This window comes from Aphelocoma coerulescens, chromosome 4 (genome assembly GCF_041296385.1).
Source record: "Aphelocoma coerulescens isolate FSJ_1873_10779 chromosome 4, UR_Acoe_1.0, whole genome shotgun sequence".
Taxonomy (NCBI): domain Eukaryota; kingdom Metazoa; phylum Chordata; class Aves; order Passeriformes; family Corvidae; genus Aphelocoma; species Aphelocoma coerulescens.
The window spans coordinates 38,784,608-38,803,528 of NC_091017.1; positions in this window are offsets into that span (position 1 = coordinate 38,784,608).

Consider the following 18,921-nt stretch of genomic DNA (forward strand, 5'->3'; position numbering starts at 1 on the left):
TGACCAGCATTACTGGCATGAATGAGAGAAGGGACCCAGCTGGGTCCTTATTTCTAACATTTTCCCCTTTGAACAGTTCAAAGAATAGAAAGAACAGTGGTTAGGATCGAATCTAACATTTTCAGTCAAGAAGGGAGTGGACCATGTATTAAAGCACAACTTTAAATAACACTGTAAAAACTTTGCAACTTTGATTTGGGAGGAGAATGAATCTTGAGTCCTATCCCAGAACCTTACTATATGCCCAATCTATTTTTCAAGTTGACCTGGATGTACTAGGAATGACCATAGCTACTCAATGTTTGGCCCTTTCTAACAAGGTAACATGCTAAATGCCTAGAAAATAAAGATGGAAAGAGCTGCAAAGTAGAAGTCAAATAACAGAATGAAGTAGAAATCTTAGTTATAAAATAAACATAGGGAATTACATAATTCAGATCTCTGGACCAACTTCGTAGATGGCCTCAGAGACAGCAATAATAAGTAAGCATAATTTGACCTGCTTTTTATGACACTAATAAATTGTGATAGTTATAATTAAGAAAAGCAGAGAGAGGGTGTTGGGGTTTTAGTTTAGTCCTAGTTTTTTTTCTGTTAGAGGAATTTTCTCCCATATGCACGTTGCTAGGGCACAAATGACTGTACTTAAGAAAGACAAAAGGGGCCTGTCCAAGCTTTTTGTTCTCACCTGGCGGGCAGTTCAGTTCGTTCTCAGCGTCTGGAGGGAGAAGGTGCAGAGAAAGGAGCTGCTGGTTCCCGTTTTCGGCGTCTTTCCTTTCTGCTGGAAACAACACCGGGGATCCCAAAGCTGCTTTCCCTGCCCTGCTGGAGCCTGGGCTGCGGCCGCCCTGCACCGCTGCTGTTTCGAGCCTTTGCTGCATTGTAGCCGTGCTTACCCTGCCTGCCTGGAGCCCCGGGGGGTTCCCCTTTTGGATACATCTCGTCTGCCACCCGGGATTTGTGTTTGTGCCTGCCGCTCCAGCCTGCCATTCCAGCCTGCTGTTTCCGAGAACCCGGGACCAGCTGCCCACCGGTTTGTGAAGCTCCTTTGTTCCATCCTTCCCCGGGATCCCAGGGCATCAGAGCAGCCGCGTGTTCCCCGAGCTCGCTCCGGAGCGCCCCCTGCAGCCGCGGGGGAACCATCGCACCTGCCCTGCTCACCGGGAGCCGCCAGCGATCCCTGCCGGCTGCGAGCGGAACTGCACCCGAGGGGAAAGGGCCTGACAGCCCAGAAGGCTGGGGCTGGGTTTGTGTTTGCTGTTACTGTCATAGTTGTTGTTTTGTTTGACTAGTTATATATATATATATATATATAGTAAAGAACTGTTATTCCTATTTCCCACATCTTTGCCTAAAGACCCTTGATTTCAAAATTATAATAACTCAGAGGGAAAGGGGTTATATCTGCCACTCCAAGGGAGGCTTCTGCCTTCCTTAGCAGACACCTGTCTTTCAAACCGAGACAGAGGGGTGGTTGGATTTTTTGCCTACCTAAAAGGAGTCTTCTGAAGTTTAACTACTCTTTTTTGAACCACTGCAAACTGCAGCCACCAGGCTTTGAATCCCCATATTCCTGCTGTAACTACAGCTGGCTTTCATCCACGCTGTAACTTGTTCTTTTATCATCTACTCAGGACAAATAATCAAGAGGGTCATAAAGCCAGAGAGTATCTGTCTTTATCACAGAGTTCAGCAAGACGACAGGCAAGGCCAGGGAATTATTTTTAGACATGAAGGTCATAAATATTGAAATTTGGTGTATTTATAATTTAAAAAGAATAGACCATTAGAAACTGTGCTGTTGGCAAGATGGGTTTTCTCTCTTTTCCTTTATAGACCTTGATTTCATTACATAGCCTACTGATTTATTTTACATCCAAATATATTTCAATAAAACATCTGGAAAATGTAACTATACTTCATTAAAATCTGTAAATATATTTCCCCAGGAGTCAGTACTTTGAAAGAAATCTCAAGAAATCTGTCCTGTTTTTTCTGTTGAGCATGCCTTCCAGGTTCTTTTGCATTAATCTAATAGTTTATGTTAGAGCACGGTGATAAATAATCAAAGAACATTATTTCTAGGACTTTTTTTTGTTCACTTCTCTATCATTAGCTTCTAGTCTCTTTATTTTTAATCAAATTTAGAAAATTTTCAATTACTGAAATGCATTTTTTTACGTAAATTTAATTCAAATTGGTATTTAACATGCACCTAGTATTTTTAATTAGTTTTCATCATCATCAGTTTTTAATCTGCCGCTATCTAGATCTTATATTTTTGTTTCCACACAGAAGAAGCTGCTTACACAAAGTGCAGTGTAGCACAAAGTTTTAGAACAGGACAACAACAAGTGGCTTGGTCATCTCTAGAATGGCTCAAGAAATGCTTTTGCCCATTCTCAGCCTTTGATGGTAAACCATGAGATGGATGTACAATGGCAGCACTTAGAGACAGAGGTCTGCCTTTTCTAGTAAGTGATCCTTCAGTGGGATGCAGTTTAGCAGAATCTGATAATGAACAAACAGGCATTTAAAACAGTCTTAAAACCTTTAAATGCACCAAATCCAGTTGTTCTGGAGGCTTCTGTTCCTAACAGTTATTATTGTTAATGACCCACAATATTTTTTTCCCTCAAGTTATCCTAAAGCATATTTTTGTTTAGACTTTTTACCCAAAATTAGCTGGATTTTCCTTCTGTACTACATCAGAGGAGTGTTTGTTCAGAACCAACATACTTTATCATCTTTCCAGACCCTTTTAACACTGCCTATGCCAACACTAAAACACCACTTTGAAGTATTTCTCATTCTTAGTAACCTCCTTATCAAGATGAGGGATAAGTATTTTTCATTATTAAAAAAAGCCTGTATTATTGTCTACGTATGCTTTACAACCCAGTGTCTGATTTTAATTACTGGGTCTTTTCCCTTTGAAAAATGCTCAATTGTTCTATTCTTTGCACATCTCAGTATGTAAAGGCAAAATAAAAAATAAAATTAAATAAAAAGCCCGAAAACCTGTGACCTTTTCTGTTTAATACCCGTTCTTTTTAAAAATAAAACAGAATGTTTCAGTGCAAGAGCACAGATTTTCCGGGTCTTAAAACTGCTGACAAAAGAACAAACTTCTGCCATCAGTAGAAACTATCACTTCAAGTATGACTAGAGACCACAGCAAAGTATGAACTTTTCTCTCTAGACTCTCATAAAGAATAGGGAAATAACTAAACCTGCTGACATCTAAAATAACAAGGCACAAAGTCAAGTTTTCCTGATTGTGAAACTTTGTGATGCCTCGAAGCAACAAAAAAATCAGCTCTGCACCAGTGATGACCTTTTAGTACTTGTCACATCAGAATGGAACCAGCAGGCTTTTGATTACTTACTTGTCTCCACACAACCTCTTTTTTTCTTATGTTTTCAAAGTCTGTGGCTGCTCATCTGCATGCAGTTGATATTGCCTGAATTATTCCTGCTTTAAGCTTCAAGTTTTGCACCTCTGCTCACAGCCCATAATCTTGGTGTGAGGCAGTTCCCTCAAAATGGGTGTAAATTACTCAGTAGTACATAAATGGAGTTGGTGGAAGAACTGTGAATCAAAAAAAACAAAAAAAAATTAAACTGCAAATAGGAGAAAATGTGATCCCATGGCTTGGAAAATATGTCAGCTATAAACACACTGGAATAAAATTAACTTTGAAACCTCAGCAGAAATAAATAGGGACCACGTTCACAAATTATGTCAGCAAATAAAAACACTAACTGTTGATTCATGTTACCTAGGTGAGCAGATGGGTTGTTGTTTTGTTTTTCTCTTTATGAAATAATGCACCCTTCAGGCACTGATTCTGAAATAACAATACAGTTTAAAACCTGACAAGATTATGTAAAATTAACACTGCTCCTAATAACCATGTTTTAAATTAAAAGCCTGATAGCTCAAGAGCCACGGTGCTGCAAAAGAAGGCTCGTTCCTGTAAAGAATGGTCTTTGAGGGAGCCCTTGGTTACTGTTTTTCTAAAGCAGTATGTGCACACAATCTGCTCCCTGTTGGTGCAAACACCTCTTCCTCCACAGCTTCTGGCACACAAAGCTGTACTTCTGTCTCTCATCCAAGCTGTGTATTTACACATAACTTCATCCTTCTTTCTTTGGAACACTTTTTCAATTGTCTTGCACTCTCTTTCAGTTGTGTTATATACAGTTTAAACTTTTAAGTCTAATTCTCTTAAACGCTGCAAAGCAGTTTTTTTGCAAATGAAGTTTACTACAGGTTACCAAAATCAGTAGATAATTCGCTTGATTTAATGAGTTCTGAATTAGGCTTTCAGCTATGTAAAAGCCACAGTGCACTCAGAATCCTTTCAGTCCTCCTGCATTTAGGTGGCATGATTTGGTACACATGTAATCAGATGGCCCTCATCAGTTTTCAGCTGTCATGACTTGGATAAAGATCCTGTACCAGCTATTTCAGTTTTATTAGCTTTGAGTGCACAGATTGCAACCCCTGAAAAAAAAAAAAAAAAAAAAAACACAAAGGTTTTTCAAAGGTTTTTGAAGTGAGTTAGTAGGGGACATAAAATCATCAAGTTAGGTCAATGGATTCTGTGGTGACTATTACCAACATCAAACCAGACCCTAAATATGAAAAGCTCTTGGTTAACAGCTTTAAAGAAAATCATTTAAAGACAAAAAGGGTCAAACAACCACTAAAGATATATTGACTCCTGCTTAAATCTTTTACACAATCCCACTTTTTTCTGAATAGTGAATGTCGGACAAAAATAACCTGAGTCAAAACACAGAGCTGCTAATCTGCAAGAAAAGCCAACACCTCTCTCCAGGACTAAGACTGTTGCTGCAATGATAAAGGAAGCCTGCCCTACTAACACTGCAGATGTAGCAAAAGTTTCCCTTATCATGGCAAAACAAGCCTTACAGTATCAATAAATCGAATTTCCACATAATGTGGCTTAACCTCAGTAGGCAGCTAAGCATCACACAGCTGTGTCCAGAAATAGATTTGATATAATGAAATTAACTTTTGAAATAATACACATAAAAGATTGGGATAGAACAGATCAAAGCTTGTTAGACAAGAAAATAAATTTTTAAAAAAATCTTTTATAAATTTAAAAGATTTTGTTGGTAGAAAAGTATGATTTCAAAGTTAAAATTTAACAGCAGTGAAGCAGCAAATGGATTATGCAGAATCAGTGTAATGTCATGTCCTTAATTCCAGACAAATGTGCAGTGTATTTTCTCTAGTTATTTGCAAACTGGTCTAACAGGAATTTAAAGATTTTCAAAGGTAGCAAAAGTTACTTACTTCATACTAAGAAAGTGAACAAGAGTCACACAGCAAAACACGAAAATATCAGGTGATAGACATAAAACAGTGTCATTGAGCAGGCATTCTATAAATATATCCTTTTTGCAGAACGCTAAGACAAGATGCACAAAAGGAAACAAGCAGATATAATTCCTTGGGACCTTGAAATTCCTTTTGACAGGGTCCCTGGAAAAAAGGTTTTAAGAAGTATTAATAGCAATAAAATAAGAAGTATGATTTCAGATGTCTCACACACCAGTCAGGCAAAAAGAATGATAAATGGCATTATGATAAAAAAGAACAGCATTTTGTACCAGAGATAAAGACTCAATATGGTTCAATTTTTTTAAGATATGAATATACAAGAGACTAAATTTAAAGATGTACATTATTAGCTGAATAGATAGCAAAACAACACCTGGTATTTTTAATCGTTCCAAAAAGATTTAATTCAACAACATGGTTGAAAGTACAATAAATTCAATTTAATTTAACTTATAAAAGAAGAACCTGTATTATGTAAAACAAAAATGGTTGTGCAATGACTGTAGATGAAATATCACACGTTGTGAAGGAGACAATAAAAAGCTGTATGGATGTAGAGCAATATTTTAAACTGGGTTATCAAGACTGCTCCAGGTGTACAGGAAATATCACTTTCCTACATTATATCCTTTGTCTGGAAAAATTCTTCAGAAGCTGTAGAGGAAGAAGAAATAGTTTTAAAATCCACCACTCTGAGAAAACCTGCAGTTCAAATTTAAATTCTTAGCCTGAGGAAATGGTATCTCTTTTTCTCAGTGCTGTGTACTAAGATTTATTGTACCTTAATGCTGCTGTGCATTCTGATGTACTGAATCTTGGAGCACTTGATGTGTGACTGTCTTGAAAGAAGAATGGCATAGATCAAAATAAAAACTAGGATACACTATTGTTTATCTAAAGACTCAGGTTTGTGTCTTTGTTTATTTCTTCACCTCATCTTTAATATCCCTTAAAAACACTGAAGGAAATTTAATCAAATTGTGTGAAAAAAGAAGGAGGCTACAGGATGATAGCTGGAAACTACAGTTCCTACTGTATCATTAGTCAAAATCCTCTGTCCAGATCTGCTTCTCTCTGAATGTCCTTTGAACCCCAAGGATTTCAGCAGAAAATAAGAAACTCAACTAATGCACTTCTTGGCATGGCACATTTGTTTTTCCAGGGTAACATAATTTTAAATTTTACATTTCATTAATAAGTTTTAACCTCAAAGTTCAATTTTAATTAATTAAATGTGGGGGGAACAAAGCCAGGTGACTTTCATCCCTTCAACTGTAGCTTTCATTTAATCCTTTAAAAGCAAGTATAAACATCAAGCCTAAAATATAATTGTTCTACCAGTAAAAGCTAAACTGAACATAATAACCTGCAGTCCAAATAACCTTGAAATCGCAGAATGCAATTTGAGTCTTAGTACAACTATGTGCATGTGTAAGCAGTCTTAATTTTTCTGCTCTACAAATTGTTTTTTACCTCCCCCTTAAGAAGCATAATAAACCTCCAGGACAGCAAGCTTTGAAGATTCAGTTTTCCCTGGAAATTTTAATCCATGACAAAAGATTTCTAAAAGTACAATAATTCACAGCTAAGCAGGTGTAGTTCTTCCCATTCTTCAATTTTAAAATAGTAATATAAAATATTTCCACTACTCAAATCCTAGATTATATTCTTCTTTGCCACGAGAAATGGCAAAGCTACAGTTGTTCCTTCTCATGAGACTCTGCTATGTATCATTGTAGCACCATTAGCAGGCTCTCTTAGGTTATTATAGTAGTTATTGATACCAATTACTGGCCTGTGAAACATTGATTACAAAACAGAATTTGACAGAAAACTTCATTCAACAGAAGTCTTTGATGTTAGGTACACTTTTCTTCATAAAGTAGGGTGAAAGGCAGCTCCAAAAAAGACCCCCATCTATTCCAGATACAGGCTAGCTAATATGGAATAACAGTGCTTCTATGGGAATGTGGGGTTCTGGAGAATTGTTTGGTGAAAGTAGACATTAGCACAAACAAATAAAACTGTGATATGTCATTTAAATTTGATATTCTTTTTCATCACGCTCTTCTGGCACAGGTCTCTAAAGCACTGCCAAGAAAGTTTGTCCCATAAACTGTTGAACTTACCACCAGCTTTAACCTCTGCTAACAAGATGTTTTGGGAATTACAAAATCCATTGCATTTTAATTCAGTACACCATTACACAGGGGACAGCATTTTGTCACCCATACATATTAGAAAAGTTCAGCTTCACATTCAAAAACTTACTTTTCAGTTATCAGAGAAAATAAAGGTTTTCTACAGTATTTTCATATAGCTTGTCTTCCAAACTGAAACGTTTCTTATATAATGTGGTGGGATCCAGTCCACTTCAAGCATCAAAACCTACTGAACCCTCCAAAGTAGTGTGCAATTTCTCATGTTCCTGGGGGAAGGAGGGGTTATTGTACAAGTCCACTCATCTGTTTCCAGGGTGGTTCATTAGAGCATTACATCTTCAAAATGCCACCAGGCTGCTTACCTGTAACCAAAGGAAAGTGTGCTAAGACTCAAAATCTCAGGTCTCAAAAATACAGCCAACTAACTTATAGTACATTTCTAATACAGCAGAAAAAGGTACAGGGTTCTGTGAGTTAAAAGGCCTACCCAGTCCTACAATCTTTGCTTCTGTTGTCAAAAGTAAATGATGTAGCAAACATTTTATTCTCTACACACGTCTCAAAAATTACCTGCAGGAATGTTGCCTTTTACAGCCACATCCCTTTGGCAATTCTTCCCCATCTGGGGAAGATTTCTGTTTACATTGAATTTACTTTTACTATTGCTCAAGGTCAAAATTGCAGAAAATATACTTTAAATCACAGTTTGAAATATGTGAATCTGACAGAAGCAATTTGGGTACCTAAAGCTGCTTAACTGCATAATGTAGTTTGGTAAATAGTACTTTATATCTTCTTTAAACTAGATGTTACTTTTATTGATATAGCCAATGGGAGGGAAAAAAATTTCCCCAAAAGTAAGGTTATATAGAAATAGTAAATGGAAAAGTTTGGGGTAGAAAGAATTTTCAGGCTTTTATAAAGTACATTAATTTATACTTTTGCTGTGAAAATTAAGGTTTTCCTTATTCTCTTTATTATAAAACCTCTAAATTCCTATAAAAGAAATAACTATAGCCACAAATATAACTTCTACTATTTTAAATGCAATTAAATTACACATGTAAATTGTTTATGATATGGCAAGTGCTTAAAGAGCTGAAAAAAACAACCAGGACATGCTGCAAAACAGATGTGATTTTATAATTATTTCAGCTGTCTTGTATAGACAGAAATACAGATTATCAGTAAACACACAACCATCAGGACACTATTAAAGTTAATAATTGTTCAATACCACCTACATTTGCAGATTACTTATTTTTTTTTTACAGTTCCAAACTGTGTGGGCACTATTCATGCCAAGTTGATAACTTCTACTCTCTGGAAGCACCTTCCCTGAAATCCTGTGTCACATTATAAAATCAGAACATATTAGAGGTGGAACCTGGAGCACCAGACTCAGCTTGCTCGTATCACCCTGGTCGTTTGGGCTGTATAATCCAAAGAGGAGCCTAAACTAGGAAAAGCCAAAGGAGCAAGAGGCAATGCACAAAATGCTGCACCTAGATAACTGCAGCAACCTAACTTCTGTTAGGTCTGGTGTGTAATACCTAAGGACTCCTCAAGCAGCAAGAAATACATACCTGTATTTCACACAGATTAAATGCACACCTGCAATAACATGGATAGCACCATTCTGCCCCCTTTGACATTTGGAAGGTGAATATATGCCTTACTCAAAGTAAATTTACAATGTAAACATACATATGGATGAATTTGTTCTCAAGTACTTCACGTGTTAGTTCAGCATAGTGATTTTTAAAGTTAAGGTAAAAGAGTTCTTTTCACTGCAAAAAAAAAAAATTGACACTTTTTGTTGGTTTCAGAATATTGATGATGTATATAGCAGAAAATATCCACAAAGGCTTACTTTTCCATAATCCTGAGCAGAAGGAGAAAAACAAATATGCTAAAAATCTCATGAGCCTATGACTAGTAACTCAGCTCTTCACACAGAACAGTCCTTTCAAGCAGAAAAGATGGAATTTCTTTCTCAAGGATAGGGCCAAGACAACAGAATGAATTCCCCTATTACAGTTGAGACAGTACAAACCATATTCCAAGTGCAAGGCTCATTCCCTTGAATCGCCACCTCATAGACCATGCAGGCTACAGATACATAAATCACATCTGCCAAAGGAAAACAGTAAATAAAAAAGCTCTATCAAAACAAGGTGCTTCATTTTACATTCCCTTGGGGATAAAGGAAAACGAATAATATAAAAAGGCCTCATGCCAGACACTGACACATTACTAAATGACAGCTAAAATATAGCATTTTTTATGGAATATGATAATGAGTAAAACAGAAATAAGACTAATAAGAAATAGAAGATGGGTGGACACTGTCCCTGTGAGTCCAACCTGGTTTCTAGAATTAAGAGAAATTATTAAAAAACATTGTTGTTTTCATTGGTTATTTGTGTGGTTCAGCCTTTCAGGAGTAATAAAAATAGTCAGTCAGAGATCAGGTTTGTATGGTAATGAACATTTCATAGATATCTGGTGTGCTTTTCTTTTCCAGAGAGCTCCCCTCAAAATCAAGGGAACCACTTTGCCTACACATTTCATTGCCTAGCGCTTCTAACTGGGAGGTGTAAGACTGTGTTCCAAAATACATTCATGGAAACTGTGTGCATTGCAATATATATGAATCACAAAAAATTTGTCAAGGTCCCTTTGTTAGTAGTTAAAGCACAGGCTAAAAGAGCCAACTCAAAATCCAACATGAGCAATGGCTTTAATTTTTCAAACAAAAAAATCAATATATTGAGTACGCAGTTTTATCATTAATAGAATAAAGGTCAAAGAGGCCCGTTGGGGCAAGACTGGCAGTAAACCATGCTGTATTCAAGGACAAAAGTACTTCACAGAATGGGTAACCCTCTGAATAAACCTCCTCAATTACAGTTCAGGCTTGTAAGGGAAAATTATATTTCTAACATGTTCATATTAAAGTAAGTAGAATAATTGTACCATAGCAAGGACTACACTTTTGTTATTTTTTTATGTTTATCACCTTTAAAAGTGGGACATGTGAAAGCTTTTTAAAAGGTGAAATATTGCCATTTTTATTAAAAATTTGAGTGTATTTCTCTAGGTGAGGATTTTTTTATTAATGGATAACACGGCTAAACCACAAGCAAGTTTTGTGCATAACAAATTTAATTGTTTCTGTAACAAAAACAATCACAAACCTCTTCTTCTTTCATAGGAGTTAAGACTTCTAAAAATATTACTTAGCTAAAGGTTTCTCCAAAAGGTCAACAGAAGAAGCAGCTAGAAAACCCAAGGGATACAATTTGCTTTGTGCTTATGCCCTGGGTCCTGTTTTTATTTCTTGTCATTCAAGAACAGAATCTTCCCAGCAGGTTTTCTAAAACCACCAGATGAAATTTAGTCGGGTGACTTTTTTGGAGCAGTCCACGTGGAGAGCTGATTGACAGCCACAGTACGCGCTCTGCAAAGCAGCTGGCAAAGGCCATTAGTGCCTGCTTTTCCTCATGCTGCCCTTCCACAGCAGGGCCCCAGCTTGTGCCTGCAATTAGGCCATAAATAAATTATTGATCTGTCACTTCTGAGTTCACACTGTATTCTAGCCTTGAGATATCATCGTTCTCAAATATGTCCTAGGGATCACTAAATTTGCAGAGTAACGGAAAAAATTGTTAATGCACATAAATCCAGACTTTTTTTAAATAGCTGTGTGAATCTGGGTCTCTCTTATCCAGAATTAGACTAAGAAATCAATTAGCAGTTTTTGAATGAAACATATTTCCCATCTCTTGACCAAGGAGTTACAAATAATAGAGAGAAGCAAATAAATCACAGTCATGCAAATGCACATGACAAACTTTAACCTGCCTGTGACAACAACCATTACACATTTGATATCTACAGAAACATCACAATGTCTGTTTGGCTAAGAAAATACTACAAAAATCTAGCTAAATATCAGTTTTATTGTAACTCATTGGAAATAGTGGCCCCGGAAATGTCTCAGAACAAGAGAGCCAGATTAGGGTAAAATATGGTTGGATAAATGACTGCAAATGACAGCTGAAATATCTGTGTATGCAATATACATAAGAGAATTATATTTATATACACAATAACATTTAATTTACATATATAATATTACATTAACATCTACAAAGACAGAGAAACTGTATATGGAAAAATGTAAGTGGTCTGTATATGGAGTATGTAGAGAAATATTGTGCATTTGGAAAATAGTTACAGAAATACATATAACAATAGAAATATATCTAGAAATATATATATAATCATATTTCTCTCTATAAAAAAAAAAACATAAGCAGAAATCAGAAAGAAAAATTACGAAAGAAAAAATAAGGCACAAAAGAAAATCACAGAAATCTGACAAATAGACATCATCAGATAATGGGGGAGGGAAAAAAAAAAAAAAGTGATACAAAACTGCACTGCTCCAGGATCACAAATCAAATTTCATCTGTAAAACAGGAGAGGTTTCCAGATCAAGGAATAAGGTAACATTTTGCTTGCTTTGTTATTTCTATTCTTTTCTATCATTCCAGGTTTTCTAGTTCTCTTCCTTTAATTTTTCACTTTTAATAGAGCAAATAATATCACTTCCTTTCCTTTCTATTTTTCCACGTTTTTAGTACATGGTTTGATTTTTAAACCCAGCCATCACACTTCAGTTGTTTTAATTTTTTAAAATATTTTGTGCTTAGTTCTTTCAGTTATAAAAACCAACATTATCCTTTTAATATTTTGTGAAATGTCATTAAAAAGCCAATCATCAGTCTCAACCAATTTAATGTTCCTCAGAGCACTACCGAGTCACAAAAAAGCCAATAGAATTTATTAGCATTTACCTTACTTCTCCCTCTTCCTTTGTTTTGTACAACTTAGCTGTTCTCGCAATAAATGTGAATATTCAAAATCCCTTGTTTGTTGTTCTGCATTTTCTTTTTCTTCTTACTTATGTAGCCATCTTTTTCTTGAATCAACAACTCTGTGCAAAAATTAACTAAATAAAGTAAGAATTTCTATAATCTTGGTCTGCACAGGCTGTACTTGGCTACTTTTCATTGTTATTGCCCTACTTCAGTGGGTTTTCTAAGTATTTGAGCAGCCTTACATTCAGATATTTTTTGCTGAAAGAATATCATGACTTTTGCATAAATCTTCTTTCCATTAAAATATATCAACAAGAAGCCAGTGCTTGAAAAAGATAGCGCTTGAAATATTCCAGTGCTTTGCAATCAGAAGTGCCTGGCCTTCTTTTGTGCTTCAGAGCCAAAATGTTGAAATGTTCATCGTAAGTCATTAATAGAGGCTACTGGTATTTTGTAGATACTGCTGTTTTACCCCAATTTTGAACATTTTGGAACATAGTCAAACTTAATGAAAGCTGTATTTTTTCTCAGTATTCTGATTGTAAACAACTTCAGATGATTCTTTCAATTCTTTCACCACTTGTGAGAGTCAGATAACTCTTTCAGTCCTTCCCTAGGCTGTTCTTTTCATAGTGCCTGCTCTAGAAATGCCATTGGTAACAACTCCTGAAGAAAGAGAAGCAAAGCAAAACAGTGAACATCACTCCTGGTGAGGTGAATGCAGGAGGGCACCGGGTAAACGGGGAAAAGAACAAGCTTATAAAGTGGGACTATGGCACAAGGGTGCATGTCAGGCTGGAAAGTGAGGAGGGTGAAAGCAGGAGGCTGATGTCCTCATCTGAAAGGAAGGAAGAAAATTTGAAATTGTGCTATGGAAAAGGAAAGAAAAGAAAGGCTCGTGACTATTTGTGATGACATGCAACCAACTCGTTCCCAATGATACTATTTATTCTTGCCAACGGTGTTGGGGTCCCTCCCCCGCGCCATGTAGCCCTGAGGGAGGCACGGGGTTTCCCTGCCCCTGCTCAGCCTCGTTCCCCATTGGTTGGTTTGTGTTCCCCTGCGTGGGCAAAGCAGCTCGGGCCCCGACTGTAAGAGTCCCTCAGCAGAGCCCGGCCATGCGGCTGGGGAAATAAACATCTCTGAAACATCTAGCAAGAATCCGTCCGTATATATTTGTTTCTTTTCCACGGGACTCCTGGTTTGATATAGGCGTGTTGCAGTATCCCCACTGCAACATAATGGTGGAGAATTGAGGGCAGAACGATCCCCGATCCCTAAGCGACTTTGTGTGAGTAAACCCTGGAAACTTTGGATTCTTCTTCTTGGTTTTGTTTTGCTATTCCATATCTAAACTATGGAGGAACCGTGGGAAGACTCTTGGCTTTCAGAGCCGCATATGGACATTTATCTTAAACTTAAAATAATTCTTGAACAACGATTTGTAAATTTTAGCTTGATTCAAGCTCAGAAAGAACTGAAACACTTCCTGGCATGGTTGTTTAAGAACTTTTTCTATGTTTCTTGGGATCTAATTCTTACCAAGAGCTTTTGGAAGACCGTTTGGACCCAGTTAATATTTGAGTCAAAATATATGCCGATGGAAGAATATTTTCGTGAATATTATTTAATAACCGAGACTGTTGAGCAATGTCAGCTGTGTCCTGGCGAAGAGAAGCCTGGCTCAGGGACCGTGCAGCCTCGGCCACGTGCACCGAGCGCTCTGCGAGCAGCAGCAAGGCAGCTCCCGCGCGCGGGCGGAGCCACGCGGGCCGCAGTGTCGGCAGCAGAGCGAGGCGCGGCAGGAGCGGCGAGACCCGGCAGTGCCCGCCCGGCCCCGCGCAGTGCGTGGTGGAGCGAGCCCCGTGAGCGCCCGAACGAGAGGGGCGGCGCGCAGGCGGCAGCTGGTGGCGGCGGAGCGGAGCCGTGCCCAGCCGAAACGCGCGCTGGAGCGGGGCACGGGGGGGTCATCACTCAGGGGCCTGGCCGAGATGCAGCGCCTGGCAGCGGCAACGCAGCTGCGACCAGAGGAGGCGACGCACAGAGAACGGAGTGGCGCGGCCCGGCCCGGCCCGCGCGGCCCCAAACGTGACCCCGGGAAAAGGGCGCTGGAACCAGCAGCGCCGATAATTCCAACACGGGAGCGACCGAAAGAGAGAGCAAAGACACAGCGAGACAGAAAACAGCAGCCACTCGGAAAAAGGAAAAGACCATGGTAGCTAAGATCTTAGGGACAGTGAAATGGTATAATGTTAAACAAAATTATGGTTTTATAACAAGATGTGATAACCAGCAAGACATATTCGTGCATAGAACTGCTATTAAAAAGAATAAACCTGAAAAATGCATCCCAAGCTTGGGAGATGGAGAGGTGGTGGAATTCAAAATCATACAAGGTAGAAAAGGGTTACAAGCGTCGCAGGTCACTGGGCCTGATGGTGTTCCTGTAAAAGGCAGTATATATGCAAAAATCGTAGTCATGTTAGACAATATCTCCATTGTAAACCCCCCCTACAGTCTCCCTTTCCTAATCCCACCTTTCCCTTTTACCCTATGTCCTATTACCCCCAGTGTATTCCCAATCTGTTTTTTCATCCATGGTTTCCCTCACAAACCCCTGCCTTTGCCAATTGTTTCCCCAAAAATCCCTTTCCGATGCCGATGGGGGGATGAAAAGGGGGAGGAAAGAAATTAAACCCTCTCCTGCCTCAGTTTCCCCACAGGCATGCTCAGAGAGTTCTGTCTCCCTTCTGTCAGCCCTGAGATGTTCCACAGAATTTGTTTGGACATTTAAAGACTCAGGAGGGTGGCTTGTTTTGTTTTGAAACTGTTCTTGTTATGTTTATCCAATTATCTTCATTCTCCTTTTATTAAAATAAAACGGGTGAGATGTTGGAGTCCCTCCCCCGCGCCATGTAGCCCTGAGGGAGGCACGGGGTTTCCCTGCCCCTGCTCAGCCTCGTTCCCCATTGGTTGGTTTGTGTTCCCCTGCGCGGGCAAAGCAGCTCGGGTGCGGACTGTAAGAGTCCCTCAGCAGAGCCCGGCCATGCGGCTGGGGAAATAAACATCTCTGAAACATCTAGCAAGAATCCGTCCGTATATATTTGTTTCTTTTCCACGGGACTCCTGGTTTGATATAGGCGTGTTGCAGTATCCCCACTGCAACACAACGGTACCTAAAAAAAAAAAAATCAAAACAAAAAACCCATAATGAGGCTTGTGAGTTAGGGCTTAATAATTTTCAGCATTTTACTCACCCTGTCAACATTCTCTCCTAGTCACAAAATATACTGGAAGGCTGGAACATTGTACACAATGAAATATTTGTGAGCTTTGGGCTCAACTGAATTGTACTCCATTGATAGCACATCTAGCTGCTCTTCAGATCATTCAGGGACAAAAGCATAACATTTGTCACATCAATATGCAAGACTATCAAGTTCCAACAAGACAGAAACTGAGATTTTGGCCAGCACAACTAAATATCATTTTTAAACACAGTTGGAAATCTTGCCCAGACAGTCTGTAGTACTTCTGAAGCCAAGGCATAGTTCTATGACTTAAATGGGATCAAAGTGAACCTGAATTTAACTCCAAGTTTGAAACATAATTAGAGGTCTAAACCTCAATAACCACTTGCTCATCCTGGGAAGGCAGAGGACAAAGTATTCCTTTTCCATTTGTTCAGGCCATAAGAATATTTTTACACTCAGTCCCTCAAGAATTGTTCAATTTCTTAAACACTTAGGGGACTAGGGACGAGGTATCTTTCTCTAAGATGGCATAACTTCAAAATTCAGTGTTGCTTTTTAAGTGCAGAATTACTACAACCAGGATTGCAGTAAATTGGTCTTTGACAGGTTGCTTTCAGTCTCATTTAACGGTAACTACAGCAACAGAGTTCTGCAATTATCAATCATGAGTTTATTGAAATAAATAAAGAAATAATCTGCCTTAAGTCTTTTATTACATCTGCATAATAAAGAGCTAATCACAAGAATTTTAAAGGGATCTTTGCATTATTGAATTTTTAATCACGTAATAGTATTGATATTTGGGTAGATGTTTAACTGCAGTCTGAACATACATTACTAGCAGAGATAATTGTCTCAGTTTGAATAGGCACTGCAAAATTTCACCAACTGGGAGGAATCTGAACCTGTGAAAATTACTTCAGCTTTGGTTAAGAACCTGTATGACAAATATGGGGAAGAAAAGTAATACAGGTTACATTACTATGAAAAATCAAAGACAAGTTTCTAAAGTGATCAGTTGTGAGAGATCTGTATTAGTTGCAGTATTCTTTAATAGGCTACTAGTGATAAACATTGTGATATTTTAAGTTATTGCTAATGACTTAGCCTAGTACTTAACAAATTTTATAATAGTCAAGAAACTATCGAATATTGTTGCTATATGTGAAAGTCTTACCTTTCAAAATATATCTGTTCTATCCAAACTCTCATGCTTGTATCTAGAATTTTATTTCATCTTCTGTTTGTGACTCCATGACCTTGCTCATCTACTGCGCTGGAATCTATAAAAGGTTCCATTGAGTGAAAAACAGACACTTCTTCTTAAGTTTTCAAAGATACCTTCCTAGTTGTGATATGCAGAAATAATTTTTTTTAATCTCTTTTTTTCTCAATTCATCACTTGTAGCTCTGTAAATATTTATAATACCCTGCATAAGTGTCAGCACTGAAAAATATGAGTGTAGTCCTGTGCTTTAAGCAAAAAAAAAAAAAAAAAAAAAATTACTCCAGATGAAATTTAAAAGATCTTCATCTAATAGGACATTGTTTTATAGAGATTTAAAAAGCATTTGATTTGAGTATTTTGAATTCTTGATTGTTTCTTAGAGAAAAATAGAATTTCTGTGTAGTGTGTCTGTTTCTCAGATGCTGAAATCTGAATACCAGAAGTCAAAGTTAACATCTGGGATATGTTCCAAAGATGTAACTCTATATTATATGCAATCCCAAGCTAACTTTAACCATCCTAGCTTGGATACTAAAAAGAATACAGATGAGGTACCAGAGTCTTCAAAGTGATTTCCACAAACATGCTCAGCTAAAGTCCTCATCACCTAGACCACGGCTGAAATTAAGATATAATTTTAAAGCTGATCTTCTTTTAAACCAAAGCTTTTTGTTTTATCTATGCTGCATTCATACCTGCCCATTCAATTACATATTGAGGGAGAAAAAGACATTAACAGGGAGAGGAGCTATTCAATTATCCTTGAACATTTTATCTTCAAGTGAAAAGCACGGATTTGTTTCCTTCCTCTCTAACATTGTTCAAATTGGGAAAATGCACTCAACAGGATAGGCACAGTTATTAGCAGGTGTTACCCATATATGCTGTTACAGAGATAATAGGTCTTTTGAATGATTTAGAGACGTTCTCTTTGTGAAGAACTGCCCCATTGGCTGCTAAAAAGCAAGCACTGTTCAATGCACAACTGAGAACATTGTTGAGCTGAGCACATGACTAACAGCAGTGGCTGTTGACACAGTTCTTCCTTTCAGAAAGGTGTACAACTGTAATAAATAAATTCCCATTGCACTTTTTTTGATAATATTACCCTTTGCTGCTTGCAATTCAACCAAATGGATGGCTATGATTGTTAAGGGAACATCAAGGCTTCTGTTTTCAGTCAGGTACATTTAGTCAAACACACAAAACATGAAAGCTTTACACAAGGGTGGAAGACATCAAGCCAGAAAGAAAATTTTAAAATGTCTTTGACACAAAAATCATTCAAGTAATGCTTGTCAAGACACAACAGCATCTATTACTCCTGAACTCATTCAATATCTAGCTCACCAGTACAGTTGAACCTCGTTATTGCTGTATTACACATAAATGCTGCCGTATCAAAAAACATTTTAGCTGAAAAATTTCAAGGTAAAGACTTCAGCACAATTAAAACACAAGTCTTAGGGCAATTCACCCAAAGAAATAGTGCTTCAAAAGTAGTTGGTCGGCCACTGCAAATTTAATACCCTCTACATCTACAGACTCATTTTAGAGCCCCATGACATTTTCACCATGTTGAAAATCTTTTAGCTAGTTTTTATTGCTAGCTTTATTTCCAAGGAATAAAAGTATAAAAATATTTAAGATTTTCTTCATTATTTCCCACCAACTTCCATTTCCAGTTCCTTGAGTTTCCACTCAAATTAAGCAGTCGGCACAGCTCTGGAGAAGGGACAGAGTGAGAGAGAAATAAAAAGAGAGAATGAAAGAGAAAGAGAGAAAGAAAAAGAAAGAGAGAGAAAGGGGGAAAGAGGGAAACAGGGAATGAGGGAAAGAGAGAGAGAGAGAGGAAGAGAGAGAGAAACACAGCAGGAACACCTAGACTCTTACTTGCACATTCATTTAATCTTCCCTTGGTGTTTCTCACACCTGTTTTGGAATACATTTTAATTGACATAAATCTGTTTCTCAAGTGCACGTGGTTCAGCTTCAGTAAAATATTTCA